Source organism: Triturus cristatus, chromosome 11, assembly GCF_964204655.1.
Source record: "Triturus cristatus chromosome 11, aTriCri1.1, whole genome shotgun sequence".
NCBI classification, from domain to species: domain Eukaryota; kingdom Metazoa; phylum Chordata; class Amphibia; order Caudata; family Salamandridae; genus Triturus; species Triturus cristatus.
The window spans coordinates 371,978,460-371,996,133 of NC_140594.1; the positions used below are offsets into that span (position 1 = coordinate 371,978,460).

General features: G+C 45.0%; 1 protein-coding gene across 1 annotated transcript in view; it reads right to left on the minus strand.

The window, feature by feature from the left end:
- Window positions 1-6,758, minus strand: part of STARD7 (StAR related lipid transfer domain containing 7) — a 153,200-nt gene extending 146,442 nt beyond the window's left edge. The window contains exon 1 of the mRNA XM_085634295.1: window positions 6,574-6,758. The gene's annotated coding sequence lies outside the window, so the exon portion shown is untranslated. The remainder of the gene's footprint in view (window positions 1-6,573) is intronic.
- Between the last annotated feature and the right edge of the window lie 10,916 nt (window positions 6,759-17,674).

The window sequence follows — 17,674 nt, forward strand, 5'->3', positions numbered from 1 at the left end:
AATGAATAGTACTGTTTTGTAGAATGGAATTAATTTCCTTTCGCAGAAAGGCAAACTATAATGGATTTAAAAAATAATTGTGTTTTAATTATTGTGACCTTTGATATTGAATCATTTGTATTTTTAAATTCTTTTTAGATTATATTCGACATGTGAATAAAGGGACATTTCTTTCTTATATAGAAAAACAAAGTGTAGTGTTGAACCTTGATGTTATCAGGGTTGAGTGTGAAATACTGAATGAGACAAACCTCATTGTGGTGTTTGCTTGAGTTTTGATATAGAAAGCTAACGAGATTTTGAATTAGAGTAATAGTCTACAGTGGTGCTCTGTCCCTTTGGGTAAACGGGCCCCTCTCTGCTTTTTGTTATATAATAACTTGAACCAGCGGATGAACCCCCTGGGGGATCCTGTATTGTGTAAGGGCCGCCAGCAGATACTCACAGCTTAGCGAATCAAAAGCCTGGCGTTGGTCTAAGGAGAAGCAGCCTGTGTTTGGGAGTGCCCACATTATTTTTAAGAGTCTACGTATATTTAGGGAGGACGTACTCCGGCCGGGCACAATTCCAAACTGATCCACGTTTATGAGTTTTGGGAGAAAGGGGAGGAAACGGCCTGCAAGGACAATGCTTAATATTTTGTACTCTGTGTTTAGGAGCGACAGGGGTTTATATGCCATGATACCTGTACGATCCATGCCCAGTTTCAGCAGTGATGTCACTAGGGCTTGTATTGTGGTTGGGGGTAGTATGCCCCCATACAGCGAGGCGCCGTACAGGCTCTCCAGCCAGGGCACCAATTGCGTGGAAAAGGCGGCATAAAACTCCATGGGTAGGCAATTTAATCCTGGGGTTTTATAGCGGGGGAAGGTCCCCTATAGCCTCCCAGACCTGTCGCAGTAATCGGTGCCTCTAATGATCTTCCATTTGCCACAGTCATCTGAAGCAACTGAATTGCATTTAAGAAATCACCGATCGCTTGCCACAGAGGTTTGGATCTTGCAGACCGTTCAAGGCTATCAGATAGAACTTCTGGACCCCCCTTGTCAATTAATTCCACCTCGACCTCTCCTTTTTTCCCTTCTAGAACAGAATTTTATAGACTCCGAACTTCAAGAGCTTTTGGCCAAACAGGCTATTGCCGTAGGACCCTTCATTCCCAGAGGGTTTTGCAGCAATGTCTTCTTGGTGCAAAACAAAGGAGGAGGTCAGAGACTAGTGTTGAACCTCAGAGATTTCAATCCCTTTGTCGTCTACAGGCACTTCAAGATGGAGGGCATCCATCTTCTAAGGGATCTCCTGCTGGAAAAGGACTGGATGGTCCGGTTGGACTTGAAAGATGCCTACCTCACGGTCCCAATTTGTCCCTCTCATCAGAAATTCCTTCAATTTCAATGGAAGGGACAATGGTACAGGTATTGTACCCTTCCCTTTGGCCTATCGTCAGCCCCATGGGTTTTCACAAAACTCTTGAAACCGGTGGTTTCCCCGACTACGGGAAATGGGGGTGCGCATGATTGTCTACCTCAACGACATGTTGCTCCTGGCCCAAGATTGGAATCTTCTGCTCACTCACTTGCAGTGGGCGATGTCCCTACTACAGGATCTGGGGTTCGTCATCAACATCAAGAAGTCCATGATGATTCCGAACCAAATTCTTGGGTTTCCAAATAAATTCGGTCACTGCCCAACTGCTCCTCCCTCTGCCCAAGATCAGGTCTATCAAACGGGAAATCAAATCCACCTTGTCCAAACAGATAATTTCCTTGAGTATATTGGCGAGGATCGTGGGCCAACTGGCCTCCTCCATCCAAGCCATCTTCCCGGGTCCCCTACACAATCGAGCCCTTCAGCGGCTCAAGATACACTACACATTCAGAAGAAGTTTCACTACGACCACCTCATTCCTTTATCTCCAGATGCTCAAGAGGAGCTTCTGTGGTGGCTGGAACGGGAGAGCGATTTTCGGCGCCTCCCCTGATGTAATTATCGAATCGGACGCCAGTCGCTGGGGCGCTCGGTGTGGAGACTTTGCCACAGGCAGACGATGGTCTGCCGACGAGTTAAGGTTGCACATCAACTGCCTCGAGTTGTTAGCAGGCTCATTTACAATACGATCAATATCTCCCGTGAAGAGCAATTGCTGCATCCTCCTCCGGATGGACAATATATCGGCGGTGAGATATATCAATCGATTAGGAGGGACGAGGTCCCAAATGTTGGTCAACATTGTGAAAGAGTTTTGGCATTTCTGTCTAAATCACAAGATCACAGTCATAGCAGAATATCTCCCGGGCAAACTCAATCAGGTAGCAGATTGGAACTCCAGGTTCTTGAGGGATTACAGCGATTGGAAGCTTCATCCCACGCTGTTTGCGGAGATCATGAGTATGCGAGGCCCTTGCAGGATAGACCTTTTTGCCTCTCGCCTCAACGCGCAGATTCCCTTGTTCTTCAGCTGGAGACCGGACCCGATGGCGATGGGAACGGACGCGTTCCTTCACCCTTGGGGCCCGCAGAGGAATTATGCCTTCCCTCCGTTTGCCTTAATCCCGAGAGTGGCGGCCCTTGTCCGTCGGCAGACTGCTTCAGTAGTGTTGGTGACACCATTGTGGAAGGCTCAGTCGTGGTTTCCCACACTATTGGAGTTGTCTGTGGATCTTCCCTTTCAACTCCCGAACTTCCCGACGATTCTCCAGGACCCAGTAGGGGCTTGTCACCCGCTAGTTCTTCAGGACCAACTACCTCTCATGGTGTGGACGCTCTCCGGAGACACGAGACCATTGAGGGCCTTTCACAGGCAGCTGCCGGCTTTATACGACAAGCTTGGGCTCAGTCCACCCGAAAACGATATTCAGCTTCCTGGAAGCGATGGATGGGTTGGTGCCTTCAACAGCAGGTGGATCCCGTGGGATCGGATGTGACTGAGATTTTGAATTTCCTATCGGAGGGTGCAGAATCGGGACTTGCTTACAGGTCAGTTAATAATTTCAGATCAGCAATCTCGGCAGGCCATGACTATTGATGGTAAACCTGTGGGGATGCACCCCATGGTGTGCAAGTTACTTAAAGGGGTTAGAGTGGCCAATCCCACTCGTCCCAGGTACTCAACCTTATGGGACATTTCTAAAGTACTCACTTTATTAGAGTCTTGGCCAGATAATCCAGAGCTTTCCTTAAAATAATTATCGGCCAAACTCACTATTCTGTTATGTCTGATTTCCTGTGACAGAGTTTCGGATGTGCAAGCTCTAGATCTGGCAGGCAGAATGTTTTCTCCACAGGGTGTTTCTTTTATCATCACGAGGCAGACAAAGACAATGTCACGTTCTGTAGAGTATCCTGCTTTTCCTCACAATAATAAATTATGTGTTTTGCATTGTCTGAAAAGTTATGGGGAACGCACAATTGCCCATAGGTCAGACCCATTGGGGCAGTTATTAATTGCAATTCAAAAGCCTTATAGACCGGTATCAGCTGCCACCTTGGCCAGATGGGTTAGATGGGTGAAGTTAGAAGCTGGCATTGATGTTTCTGTGTATAGTGCTCATTCCACTAGAGGAGCTATGGCCTCTAAAGCGTATATGTTGGGCTCTCGGTTAGAGGATATCCTGAGAGCGGCTGACTGCTCTACGGATTCTATGTTCAAAATGTTTTATTACAAGCCTATATCACTGGTCTTCTGTTGTTATTGACGAGCTTTGAACCAGCATTATCAGAAGCCTCCGGTCCTGACATAGAATACGAAATTTTCCAGCTATCGCGATAAGAATTTTAGATTCTATTAAGGACATGGAGGCGAGGATTATCCCACCCGTTGGGACAGTTGTATCAACTGATATGTTGTGTTATAGTTATATTCATAACAAATTATTGCCCACCCTTAAGGAACCAGGTTTGTGGGTTCCCTATTTTTAACCTTGTTTCTATTTTCAGGAAATTACTCTAACAAGAACTGAAGTAATGCTCCGGCTGGAGATGGATCTCCCCTGGTGAGAAGATGTTGCTCTCAGGATTGAGAATTGACCCTATCGAGAACTGACGTATCACTCCGGCTGGAGGTTGATCTCCCCTTGTGAGAAGATGTTGATCGCAAGACTGGGTGATTATGTTCTCCGTTGAGAATTCTAAAGAACTGTTTATCTCTCCGTTGAGAGTCGAACTGGTGTGCTGTTCGTTCGGACTTACGGACTGGTTTTTCGCAAAGAAAGAGGAAGCCAAGAAAGTGTCTCTCTGCTTTGTATACTTTGATATGTTGCCATTGGCTGTTATGAGGAGGCGTGGTTCAAAGCCTCATGGGATGTGATGTTTTTATTTGTGTCGTTCATTTTTCATTGGCTGCTGTGAGTTCAGTAAAGAAATGGAGACCGCATAATCCTTGCCTCCGTGTCCTTAATAGAATCTAAAATTCTTGTCGCGATAGTTGGCAAATTTTGTATTGTTGCCGCCTTTCTTACCACTTTAAATGTTTCCCACTCTATTAGCGAGGTGGAGGCTGTATTCTCAATTCAAGAGGATTGTGAAGATAAATCGCTACACCATTGTGGCATTTTACCTTCGCTCCAAGAAAGGCATATCACAATTAATAAGAAATTGAACAAGAATTGGCATAGCCAATAGGTCTCACCTTTGGGACCTTATAAGTGTTTAGCCATGCAACAGTTGCATAACTAAATACTTATAAGGTCCCAAAAGCAAGACCTATTGGCTATGCCAAGCGGCCGTGCAGCCGCAAAAGTGATCGCGATCAAACATCAAAGCGGCAGTGAAAGTGAAAGTAATCGCAGCCAAGCATGGCGCGCGTGCCTGCGCACATGCACTGTAGCTCTAGACTGGCAGCACTTTTTGGAGCCCTCTCAAAAAGTCTCGCCAGACCAGCGCATGCGCTGGGTCAGGCGAGACCTAAAAATGATGCTGTAAGATCACAATTTGAATATTAACCGAAGAAAATAAACCCATAAGAAGGTATAAGATTACCAACAGTGATAGTGTACAGTTAAAGTTTCATGCTTAAGAGGATTTTCAGGCAGAGAGTCACTTTAATTTGTTCATATTTTTTCAGGCGCACAAGATCCAGGAGGGTAGTACAGTACTTTACATGTGGCAGAAGGATAGGACAGTAGACATTTAAAATGTTTAAATGTATCATGAAATATAGTTACTTTGTGCAAAGCATGACGAGGTCAGTCTTTCAATGCCTCCCGATTTCATCACTCCTATGTGTAACCAGAGTGAGTACATAAGGCCAAACAACTTGAATGGCAAGACATTATTAAGCAGATGCTACAGCTACATTGGGCCAAGCATTGAGAAGACATACATTATTTGGTACTTCGAGTTCCACCGGTCCTATATGTAAGCAAACTAGATGTTGGGGACCTTCAAGGTAATTAAGATTCCATGAAAACAACAATTAGTCTAAAGAAAGGATACCGGTTAAGGGAAGTTATCTATTAATACATTCATTTGTTATTCTCCTTGCTGGTGCACCACAACTGAGAAATAGTCGAGATAATTTGCGCATGTCACATTAAGTAGTGCTCCCTTGGATATGTGTTACTGGGGTGAAGGAATGCATAGGCCAGACAACTTTATGAACATGTGACGTCGGATTAGGATCTGATGGGGGGGGGGGGGGGGGGGAGTCCGTTGACTCTAGCAACAAGGTCACCATTCCTTCGACCAGTGACTGCTCCACTTCGGACTAAACTTCAAATGGAGGACTTAGTCTAGGAGCCTAGCATAGGGCACAGCGATGCAAATGAATCGGGTAATTATTCCTGCGTCCAGTGTAAATACTTTGTAGGAATTAGGGATTGGAGACTCCCTTAAACCACTGCTTGAATTACTATAATTAGTAACATGGGTGTCACTATCGCAATCGAGAAAGCGGTGCCAGAAGAAAGAGATGGTATGTATGCAAGATCGATTCTAATACATGCAGTCCAGGAGGTTGTGTACTGTTTGTCCTAAAAACGAGAACACTGTGTAGTTTCAAAGTTAAAAATCGTGCTCCATCTTCTGAATTACTGGTTCATGGTGGGAATTAACGTTTGGAATTGCAAATACGCGTTATTAAACCCTAGCCATACACGTCGTCCTTCGCATTACCAGTTCCAAGAATCCTTATCTTTCCTGGTGACCCCGACTAGGTCTGAACGCAGGATGATCCGTCCGACCTTAAAGCCATTCCCCTTGGGTGACCGCTAAATCCTACACCAACAAGAAGATGCATCTGGCACCTGCTTGTGATATGCAGGGCTTACACACCCTTAAACCCTAAAGTTAATTACTTCATTTTGCAGTGCTGACGAACACAAAACAGGTGGCAAAAAAGTCTTGTAAAAAATAAAACAACAAACTATATAGATTCCCTAACACGTTGACCGCGTCGCGATACTTTTCCACGCCCCCCCCCCCCCCATGTGTAAAAGGGCTCCCTCAGAAGGGGAACTGTCACATCGCCTAGAGTCGTATTGTTAACCAAGCTCCGCCTTTTGCCAACGCGCTGTCGCATCACTGCCAAAATTCTGTATGTTAGCTCCTTAACAATTCTTTGAACGCAGACCTTACCTCCCTCCTCCCGACCTTTAACATCCGAGGGCCACTGCCTTGCTTAAGTCTTCTAACGACTTCAAAAAGCCTTTACCAGGAAAAGCAATAGGAAAGCTAGTTTGTTCTGATTGACAAGCGACTCAACCATGCACGGAGGAGCTTAGTGCAGCTCAACCCTAACATTTCTATGATTAGTTAGCTGAAAGGGCCCGCCCCGGAAACGCTCTCACCTACCCCGGAAAAAGAAGTGTAATCCGTCCCTCCTTCCCAGGAGTAAACTGTGTAAATCTTCCGGAAGCGATTGCCCAGCTTCCTGCGGACCGCTATGTTACCCTCCCTGTCATTTAATGAGCATGCGCACACGTTTTAAGCGTTATAATGCAGTTGTTCTGACTTATTGTGTGATGTGGAAAAGAGCCCTTGGATAAATAGGCTTGTACATGTATCAGATATTGGGTGTAGTATAGGGCAGTGCTGTAGCATTTAGGTTGCCAGGAGACCCCAAAGTGTCGCTGTCTGGTTCTTATCAAAGGTTTCGAGTCAGCAGGGCTGAAGTCTTAAAAAAAAAATCAACAACCGTCGTCGTCTTCTCTGGCTGTCAGAAGGCTGTCACCAGACAGTTGTGTGTTTTGGATACCGAGGAAGTCGCTGTTTTGTTTTCTTATCGATCTTTGTAACTGGCGATGTTGGTCCACACGGTCAGCTCTGTATTAGATCGCGGATGGCAGTCAAAAGGGTTTGCAGAAATGGAAGCTAGTTTCTTGATCAGTGGGTTTTCCTTTTGATCAAATCCTTTGGAGAATTTCTTGTTGAGGTCTCTAAGATGACCAACCAGCATCTCAACGCCTAGGTCTGCTGTTCTTGAGAAGCAAGGAGCACCTGCTGCTATCCATAAGGCCTTGTTCTGTAGTGTCTGGGAGGCTTCCGATACTTTAACTGGCAACCGCCTCACACCGGTGAAGCATATTTAATTGTTGGTAGAATAATTGCGTTGATTGCGCAATTTGCACATACCTTTCCCCGCATAGGCGTCTACCTATTCTTCAGAAGTGGGCATAATGCAGCCAGTTTGGTTGTTGCTTTTTGGCAAGCCTTCACAATGTGGTTTCTCCACCTGAGTTTGGAGTCAAGTGCCACCCCTAGGTTGGAGCTGCTGTTGACACACTTTATCTCCTCTCCAATGAGGCAGATCTTTGGATGCTTTTTGATCTGCTTTCTGGTGAATAATGTTTCTGTGGTTTTGCTTGTGTTTAAGGATAGCTGCCATATTATGTACCATTCAGAGATTCTGCTCAGTGATGTTTCAAGGTTCTTAGCGCTTCCCATCACTGAAAGATTGGGAGATGGATGACTGCAACATATTTGGCGTAAAGAACAAGGTCTATTCTCTTTAAGTCCTTGGGAATATCATTTGTAAATCGATTAGGAAGTCTTCTATTGTATCGAATTGCATTTATATAGTGCTTACTGCCCCTTATGAGGTGTTAATCGCTTTACGTGGAGCAGTAGGCTGCTCCGGTGCCAAAGTTAGTGGGTCGTCCCTTGTTATTGTGATTAGTCTCGTGCGAACGAGGAAACAATTCCATGCATTCATTACAGTTGCTTTGTAGCAGATTAAAGTAATGGGTGGCAGGGCGGGATTATGTGAGTTCACTACAAATGGTTGGTGGGTTTAGTAGATCAGCATGAGGTGATTAGGTATTTTTAGGTTGTGATCTTTGATATGAGTTGTGAGCAATCTTCAGAAATACCGAGAATATGCAAACATACACGTGATTTGAAGCAGCAGCCAGGAAAGGGTATTTACATGTTGGTACAGGCGGAGTCGCTTTATCAGTTGTAAATTAGGGTTGCAAGTTTCACGACAAAGGGGAAAACACTTCAGAGTACAGTGCAGAGTAAACAATGAGATGTTTAAAATTTGATAACCTGTGATATAAAACCCTGCAAAGCTTCTTCCTACCAGGTGCAAGGGTTAACAAAGCAGTGCTTAAATAAGTTGGACAATAGGTGTGCCTGCCAATTCATTGTGATTTAAGGTGCCATATTGTGAGTGCAAGCTGGGATCTCTGCATTGAACTAGGCGTGTGCACTGCTTTAGAGGCTACACTTAGCATAATTAGTCTTAAGAAAGTGTTATTAGACGAAAGGCAGGGCTTTTGCGTGGACTGAAATAGGTGTGGTTGGTACGTAGGGATGCAAATCTGAAACCATGTTGGGGGGGGTCCTGTGGTGAACATGGCTATAGCGAAATGTAGGTGAATAGAAAGCCATGCCCTTTTTAAAGACAAACATTTAGGACAGTTTAACTCTTTTTAACACATTGCGGTGGTACACCTCAGACAGTCGCCCAGCCGCAACCCAATAAAACAAACCACACTTGATAGTTTGGAAGAGTAAAGGCCACAGTTTATTTTTTGCTTTCACTTACAAAGAGGTACCCTCAAATTCACTTTGCCATACGCATTTAAATAGAATACAGCTTTGTAATATTTTCTTCACTTTATGTACATTATGTAGGTCTAGTTCGCCAGTCTCTAACAGATTCATCACGTTTGACTTGTATCCCACTTGCACCGTTTGAGTAGGTTGCACTCTTGAAACTGGTTCAGACTCTGCAGCTGATTGTCTGCTAACAGTGTGAGAAAATGTGCACTTGCTCCATAAAGCTGTGAGGGTTTGATAGCACGTGTGTACATCTAAACACATTTTTATTCATAGTCTGCCTGATAGCCTAAGAGTAGGAATATCTGAAAAAAATTACCTTTGATTGTCATAATCTGATTTTAGTAGTAGGTTTGGCAAGCACTGTAGAGTTAAAAGGTGTAGCCGTTGAACTGATATATCAAAATGATAATTGGGGATCATGGCTGTGTTCTGAAGTGTCCACTGATGGCAGTGCAGTTTAATGCTCACACGTACAAAGTGAAAGTTAACTCATTTTCAGCATTTAATATTGTTTACATAACAGATTGTTTTTATAGTTTTATTACAATTGTCTGCCAAATGCACACTTTTTAAACCATTGAATTACTGGCAGCAAAGTCACACGTTGTAAGGTAGAATGTTCTGCAGAGCACTTCGGCTATTTATAAGGTTTTAAAAGGCTTCTCAGTTTAAAAGATGTGGTACATACTTTACTGGTTTTTGTTAGGAAAATGGGCATGTATATTTTCTGCATTTGGAATGGTGGGTGTTAAATTGCTGTTAAACATTCTAAGCTCTGTATTTTCACGATTCCTGCAAGGAAGAGTATTTGGGTATTTTGCACATAGGGTATTATGGGCTTTAAACAGATGTTGAATTATTCGCCAACATGCAAGAATGTGTCCAGTTGAGAAAATGGAAATGGCTATTTTTTTAATGGGGGTTTGTGTGGTGTTAAATGGACTATACATATCTCAGGCTCAGTGCTTTGATTCTTCCTATTGGGAAAACGGGAATAGCTGAATTTTACATGGGGGATTGTGGGTATTAAATGGCTGTTAAATATACTTGACATGGTACTTTCATGATTTATTTAAGGAAATGGTAGAAGGTAGTTTCCGCATAATGGATTCAGCAACGAGATACATGGTGGCGTCACGGAGGATATCTACGATACATAATAAGCACGGAGAGATTTGAAACTGGACAAATAAGAACCAGATAATCACATTCCGAAATACAGACGCTGCCACACCAGAAACCTTTGCGGTTTGGAATTATCACCGCTTAATATAATCAATTGACTTGTTTAAAAAGTCAACATCCTCGCCCTAACTGGGGCGGACGGCGGAGTGATCTAGGAGACAGCAGGTTATGTTCCTTTTCTGTGTGTGCGCTTAGAGACCGGCGGTGAAAGGCGCTATACAAAAACACTATAACATAACATAACATACGGAATATAGCCTTGAGAAAGTCGCGGGACGACTTCCTCACTTTGCAACGAAACACGTGTTGGCTGTAGAGAATTACTGGGAAGATTTGTACAAAATAAAGAGAACAAGAAAGAAGAAGGAAAACTATATATATTTCTTGCGCATTAATTTGTCTATTATTCTGTGGAAACACGCTACATACATGTTATTTCACAAATGCTACGTGTGCTAAGGAGTGTCATTTGTTACAGAAGGCTGAGGCCTGTCCTGAGGAGTAGGGTGGTTCTCCTCACCTTATAGCACCGTCACATATTAGGTTTCTTCATATTGATATGTGCAAATAGTCACTGCGGCGCCTTTACCTAAATCTAATACCACTGTCTAGCTTTATCTAATGGATTATGGCTAGTCAAGATTGATGAATACCATTGCCACAGTATTCCAAATGTTGGTGGTAGAAAAATAACGCATTTTTACATGGGGATTGTGGATGCTAGATGATTGTTACATATCCCAGGCATGGTGTTTTACCTATTGCTTTTGGCATAGTGATTTTCTGCATGGGAGATAAAGAGTTTTAAATGGCCATTCCATATTCCTGTAAAGAAACGGTAGTAGATAGTTTCCGCTTAATGGTCTTTTAGGACAGGTGAATGTACTCCTAATGGTTCCAATTAGAAAAATTGGAATAACTAATTTTTACACAGGTGAGAGATTTTGGATGGTACATGACTATTACGCACAGCCAGCCCTGTGCTTTATTTATTTCTTTTGGCATAATGACTACAGGTATTTTTAACAAATGGTATTATGGGGGTTAAGTGGCTTTAACAGAAGCTAGCAATGTATTTTCATGATTCTGGTAAGGAAATGGTAATTAACTACTTTACACACTGGGCGTTATGGACTTTCAAGGATTATTGAATGCATTTGTCACTATGTACTAATGTTTCCTGTTGGGAAAGTGAGAATAGTTAATTTTACATGGGAGTTTAAGGGGAGTGAATGGCTCCTGCAATATCTTGAGCACAGTGTTCTACTCAACTCTCTTGGGATAAAGGGCAATGCGATTTTCTTCATGAGGGATAAGGGGTGTTAAATTAAGTTACATGTACTTAACGTAAAGTGTAAATAGATAGTTACAACATTAGGAAAACAGGGTTTCTAAGAGCTGTAGCATACCACTGTATACTAATGATCCTTATTAGGAAAATTAGAATAACAAATTTGTATGTAAGGGATAATGGATGGCAAATGAATTACACAACCCTGACATGGTGTTTTACTTATTTCTTTTGCGATAATGGGCATAGCAATTTTCAGAATAGGGATGATGGATGTTAAATGCACATTGAATTTACATGTTATTATATTTTACCCAGTTCTGTAAGAGCTAACCGTTAATTTCTTTGGGGGAGATTATGGGTGTTATTAAACATCCATCATCCCCTAGTAGAAAATCGCTATGCTATCGCAAGAGCATTAAGTAAAACACCATTCCCTATCTTTTATTGTTTCCAAAAGGATACATTAGGACATATGGACTAACGTATTTAACAGAACTTTAAAGCCCATAGTTCCCCTGTCGTAAATTAGATAATACAGGTTCCTTACAGGAATCATGAAAGTACAGTGCTAGGTATATGTAACAGCAATTTAACACCCATGACCCCCCCCAGTAGAAAATCATTATACCCATTGTGATCAAGAGGACCAAGTATATAGAACAGCCATTTACAACCCGTAATACTCCCATGTAAAAATGAGTTATTCCCATTTTCCAAGCAGAAATAAGTAGAATAGAGTGGACATGTATTCAACAGCCCCTCAACACCCATATACACAAAATAGCTATTACCGCCCCCTGACAAGAATCATGAAAATGCATCACGAGGTGTACAACAATTTAATACCCATTATCCACCATGTACAAAATAGCTATGCTTGTTTTCCTATCAAAAATCAGTAATGTAGGCATCAGATATATTAAGCGGCCATCTAATAGAATAAATAGCCAATGTGCCTTGCAGAAACAGACACACTACACTACCAGGTTTATGATGGCCATTTTCATACTCATAATTCCCTTGACGAAAATCGCTATGCCTTTTTCCAAACAAAAATATATCACTTAAATTGGCAGATGTATTTTACCACCAATTAACACCCAATAATTGCTCATTAAAAAATGATATTTCAATTGTTTGTCCTGTAAATTCTAGCATTATGTAAATGTAACTGGAGTGTTGCTGATATCACATATCAAATAGTCTTTCTATTTCCTGATCGGGAAAGGTAAGTCATTGCTAACAATATTGCCATAATTTCAATAATTTACGTAAAGTACATTATGAGTCCACTGCTACTGAAAACAGCTGCAATGCAGCCATTTGTGATCAGGCAATGTCCTAGTTAAGCCGCACACAATTATATAAAATGGCACAAACAGCATATTATATAAGGTAAAACATCACATCATTCCTAGGTGAAAAGATCCCCAAATGCACTGTATTTGCCTGTTTTCCATTACAATAAAAGTTAAAGGAAAGTGGATTTGTAGCCGCCGTCACATCTTTCCCTCCTGGTGCCTGCTGTGTGGAGGGAGCCGCTGACTTCGGGAGGGACTTCATCTACCAGCAACCCCTGCTGGACAAGCAGCGTATTAAAGCGTGCAGTGATCCCGCGGCCGGTGTAGCCGCGTCACGTCTTTCCCTCCTGGTGCCTGCTGTGTGGAGGGAACTGCTGACTTCGGGAGAGACTTCATCTCCCAGCAACCCCTGCTGGCAAGCAGCACATTAAAGTGCGCTGTGATCCTGCGGCTCAGGATGCGCACAGGGATGTGCCCAGGCTAAGGGCAGGCCCATCCGCACCTGGAGGAGGCTGGGCTGGGTCCCCCCTCACATCCTAACAAGAATATAGAGATCTAAAGGATGGGCAAGAAGAAGACAACCCATGCATCACCTGAGTAACTTTGATTTCTCTAGGCACTTTTCTTTCAAAAGCAACTTCAGTTATAACTAATGAGATCGCCTGCACTTAAAGGAGAATATCGATGGGCCCAATGGAGGGTGAGAAGCAACATACTATGCCGGATGTAACTCCTAGTACAACCTCTAGTGTTACTCCACCCGCTACAGCTGTACCCCATATTCAGTCATCGAGCTCGATAATTGTTAGGTTCCGTGATTAGTGAGGGTCCCGCTGGGCTTGGGTCTTCTGCTTTTCTACTTTTTCCTTACCTTTTTTGTGTGCTGACATTTAATTATTGTATGCGTCTGCGGGGATTTCTGTGTGAAGGCAGCAGTTATATAAACGCGGCTCGCCTTCACTTTCTCGCTTGGTTTTACCTCCGGTTCACGCCGCCGGAAGGACTTTACCTGCAACGTCTCTGGGTTTCACGCTGCTTCCTTCATGCCTTGCTCCGCATTGGATTTCCGTTCTAACAGGACGCTGTTTCCTGCAACGTTGTGTTGTTTTTTTTTTTGGATTCACCGTAAGCATTCTGCCCATTGCTGGATTTACCATTCGGGACACTCGTCGGTGAGTTACAGGATGTTCATTTGTGTTCCCAGTCTCGCCGTATTTTCAGTTAACCCCAATTTTGCTACATATCGTTTTCGTTGTGGGTTTCTTGGGCTCTTCTACGAAGCGTAGAGAATCTGAGAAGTGTAAAAGGGATCTCTTATAATTTTTACTATAGATACCGGTGTTTTGCAGTGTCAGGCATTTTTCTCCCGTATAGAGAAGGTGGCACTCTATGTTAGTTGGACTGGACAGCCTACTTTTGTGTTCCTTTTGACTGCATCGGATGGGTTCCACTATAACAGGATGGAGTGGAACCTAGGTTGTTTATTCTCTCTTGGACAAAGTCTGTAAACAGAAAGGAGTTAGAAAGACACAGATTATTGCTCATGAATTTATAACTAGTCGTGTTTGAATGATGATTTTCTCAGTACACACTGCTTAATGCTTTCTTATTTTCTCTTTTCCAAAAGGACTGCCTGTTCTTTTCCTGTGTTCCATCTACAGCCAGAGAGGGGGAGCCTAGACAAATAGTCCACCATGTTTTTTCTCTTCCCTCGTTTCCCCCACCTTCTCCCTGTGCCTTTTTCTGCAGGGCCTGCCAATCAGACCCACAGCCTAGCTGTTCTCTCTCGAAATTAACACACATGTACATTAGGTGCATCCACTAATTGGAACTGGGCCGCCTTGTCAGTCCCTGTCTCAGCATACCACAGGTATCCAGGGCATCGGTGTACCCAGGGCCTACCAGGGGCTGCAGCATGTATTATGCCACCCCTGGATGGCCGCCCAAATCTGACACAACTGGCTGCACGACAGCTGGGGCAAAGTGGTGTAATCACCCGTTGCTGTAGGTGTAGTATTCCTACACCTAACCCTAAAATGGACACATGGATTCCTATCAGTCACTCCTATGGCAGGCCTTATCAATCCTGAAGGCAGAGTGCAGGGAATCATGTGGGACGGTGCTCTGGCGCGAGCTGAGCCCGTCGACGGCTTGCGGAACCAAGTCCTAATAGCCGTTCCATGGTGACGCGGGCCAACTACTTTAAAATGCATTATAATCCTTGCGGTTATTTGCTAACTTTGGCATCGCATCACCTACACATGTCGAGTAAGGTGTCATACGAATTGGAATACGAACCCCTCGCCAGTTCTGGCGACGGGGTTAGCATTCCCCCCTTTTAGAGGGGCACGACATGGAAGTAACCTTGAACCCCGGTTAAAGTTGACTCAAGCCTCAGCATCACAAAATGGATGCTGCCACCAGACACAAGTCTGACCTCCTGCTGCTGGGAGACCTTCCAGCGAGGGGAGCTTGGACAAAGGGTTTCCTGTCGAGGGCGGTGTTAGCACCATCCCAGACAGGGTTTGTGTATCCCAGGTAGGCAGGGCTGAAAGGAAGGTGATTGCAAGTGGCACCCCGGTGCTCACTGTGCATAGCCCGGCTCAAACCAGTTTCGGGGGCACCCCTGCCCCTGAGCCGGGGCGAAGCCGGACAAAGGATAGGGGTGTCACCACCCCCCTCCTGGCCCCACCCATAGGTAGGACCTAGTCACGGGCCAGCCCCTTTTCTTAGAATAAAGGTAGGAGCAAGTCCCCTTCCCAAATTGGATAATTCTGAATCTTGAACTACTTTCCACGAAAGGAACTCTTGACTATTTCTGAAGACTCTCCCTTGTGGCTAAGGAGTAGCCACCCTGCACCAGCAGGCACCACCTAAGCGCTTGCGGTTTGCTGTATGTCTCTCCTACGGATCAAGACTGCCCAGCTCGACGAGACCCGAGTTCCCTGCCATCTCTGACCTCTACCTACATCATCAGCCCAGCTGAGAGTCGTAGGTGTGACGAGACCTGCGGGACCGGCCATCTTCAGAACCTGCACGACGCTTATCTAGCACGCCCACCGAGGGACCCTCGAGTGAGTGCACCTAGGGTTTGAGAAGCCCTAACCCTGAGCAGCTCCAGCACCGAAGTCTGCCTCCCCAGCATCCACGAGATCTGCGTGGGGGCCCTTCCGCTCCTTGCTGTTCACCGCGTTGTCCGACCACTTGCCGACCGGCTTGCGGCCCTCTTCACGATGCACCACGATAGTTTCATCACTAGTCTGGTTGCTCCAGACTGGCTCTTGCTCCCCTTCAACAGAGGAGTACCACGGACCCTCCTGGTCCACTCCAGACGCCATCTTGACTCCACCGCGTAGGCTCGCCACTGCCAAGACCTGCTGCCCCACTCCTGGGCCCAGCATCATCGACAGCAGACACCTTCGTGGGACAGCTCGCCCTCCATCCTGGTCGCCGCCGCGCCTCCTGGTCCGAGGAACAGCCGAGTCCGACGTCATCCACTCACCTGGTCGAGGTGACTTCAGCCGGTACCCTCCTGGTGCCCACACGATCGCTGGCTAGCGGTTGAGAACTGAGTCCCCTCTGCTTTCAGGTTTCCTTCACCCCCGATCCAGGCTTGGATCTCGCTGAACATCGTCACTGATCGCCTGCCAGCAACTTCTTCTTTCAGGCTCCTCAGACTACAACGAGGACTCCCGACATCTTGCCGAACCTCCCGCAGCCGCAGCCTCTGGGCTAGGTAACTCGAGCATTTCGGTGCTCCATCGCAGGTTCGCTCTACAAGTGTCCAGTTCCTTTTTCGTTTAGTCCCACTGATCGGATCACTCCGGAATCAGTAACTCCAGACTCTAACCATTCGCATTTCACTGGTAGTGTAGATGGTTTCTCGTGCCCCTCGGGCATTTGTGTAATTGTGCAACTTGAAGTATTTTCGTAAGAGTTTTGTAGTGTGCTTAGCTCCCTGACTCATAAAGAGCCAGGGTAGTCTTGTTATAAATAAATATCCTTTATTTTCATAACAACTTGTGTGGTGTCCTTTCACGTGGTGTTCAAGGGGTAACTGTGGTGGTAAAACAGCTGGCTTAACACGCCCTCTAGAGTTTAGCCTAAGACTGCTCGTGTCCACGCTACTAGGATAGCTGGTCTATAAGGTTGACTTACAACCAATCATCAAAAAGGGTCGTTTGGAATGATACACAGTGATCACTAGAATAGTGAGCACTACATATCAGGCCAACTTCTCACATTGGTGAGCAGCGGTTGGGATTTGAGCTTGCTGTTGTTTTACCACACACGTATCCTAAGAATATCGAAGTGAAAGATCACATAAGTACCCAGGTACATATAACTTAACTTAGAATACTCCGAGTTCTACTGAACCAGCTGTTGTAGTGTAACAGGGCTTAGCACACCCTGACTACAACTCTTAGCAAGGGATCAGTAGGTAAACACATAGTGTAGGTAGGTGCATCACTTACACCTCACTAGAAAAGCATGTCGGTCCACGGAGAGTCTGCGGAGACTCCCTTAGTGGTCAGTGACCCTCCACAGGTCGTGTCACGATATGCAGCTCTTAGCTTCAAGGAGATGAGACAACTGTGTGCCTCCAGGAAGCTAAACCAGGGTTCTAACCCTACCATCGCAATTCTGATAGGTCTCTTAGAGGCGTACGATGCTAGGAGGTCCTCTAACACAGGTCCCCCCAATGCTGATGGGAACATGCCTCCCTTAGAGGGAACCCTCGGTGACCCAGACCTCGACCTCCATACAGAGGAGGAGGACGAGGAGGAGTTATCAGAAGACGAGGCAAACAAAGGTCCAGTGGTAGTCAGCAGGCTTACAAGGACCAACTTAAGCAGGCATGAGAATGGAACTGGGGGAGCCCCGGGCCCAC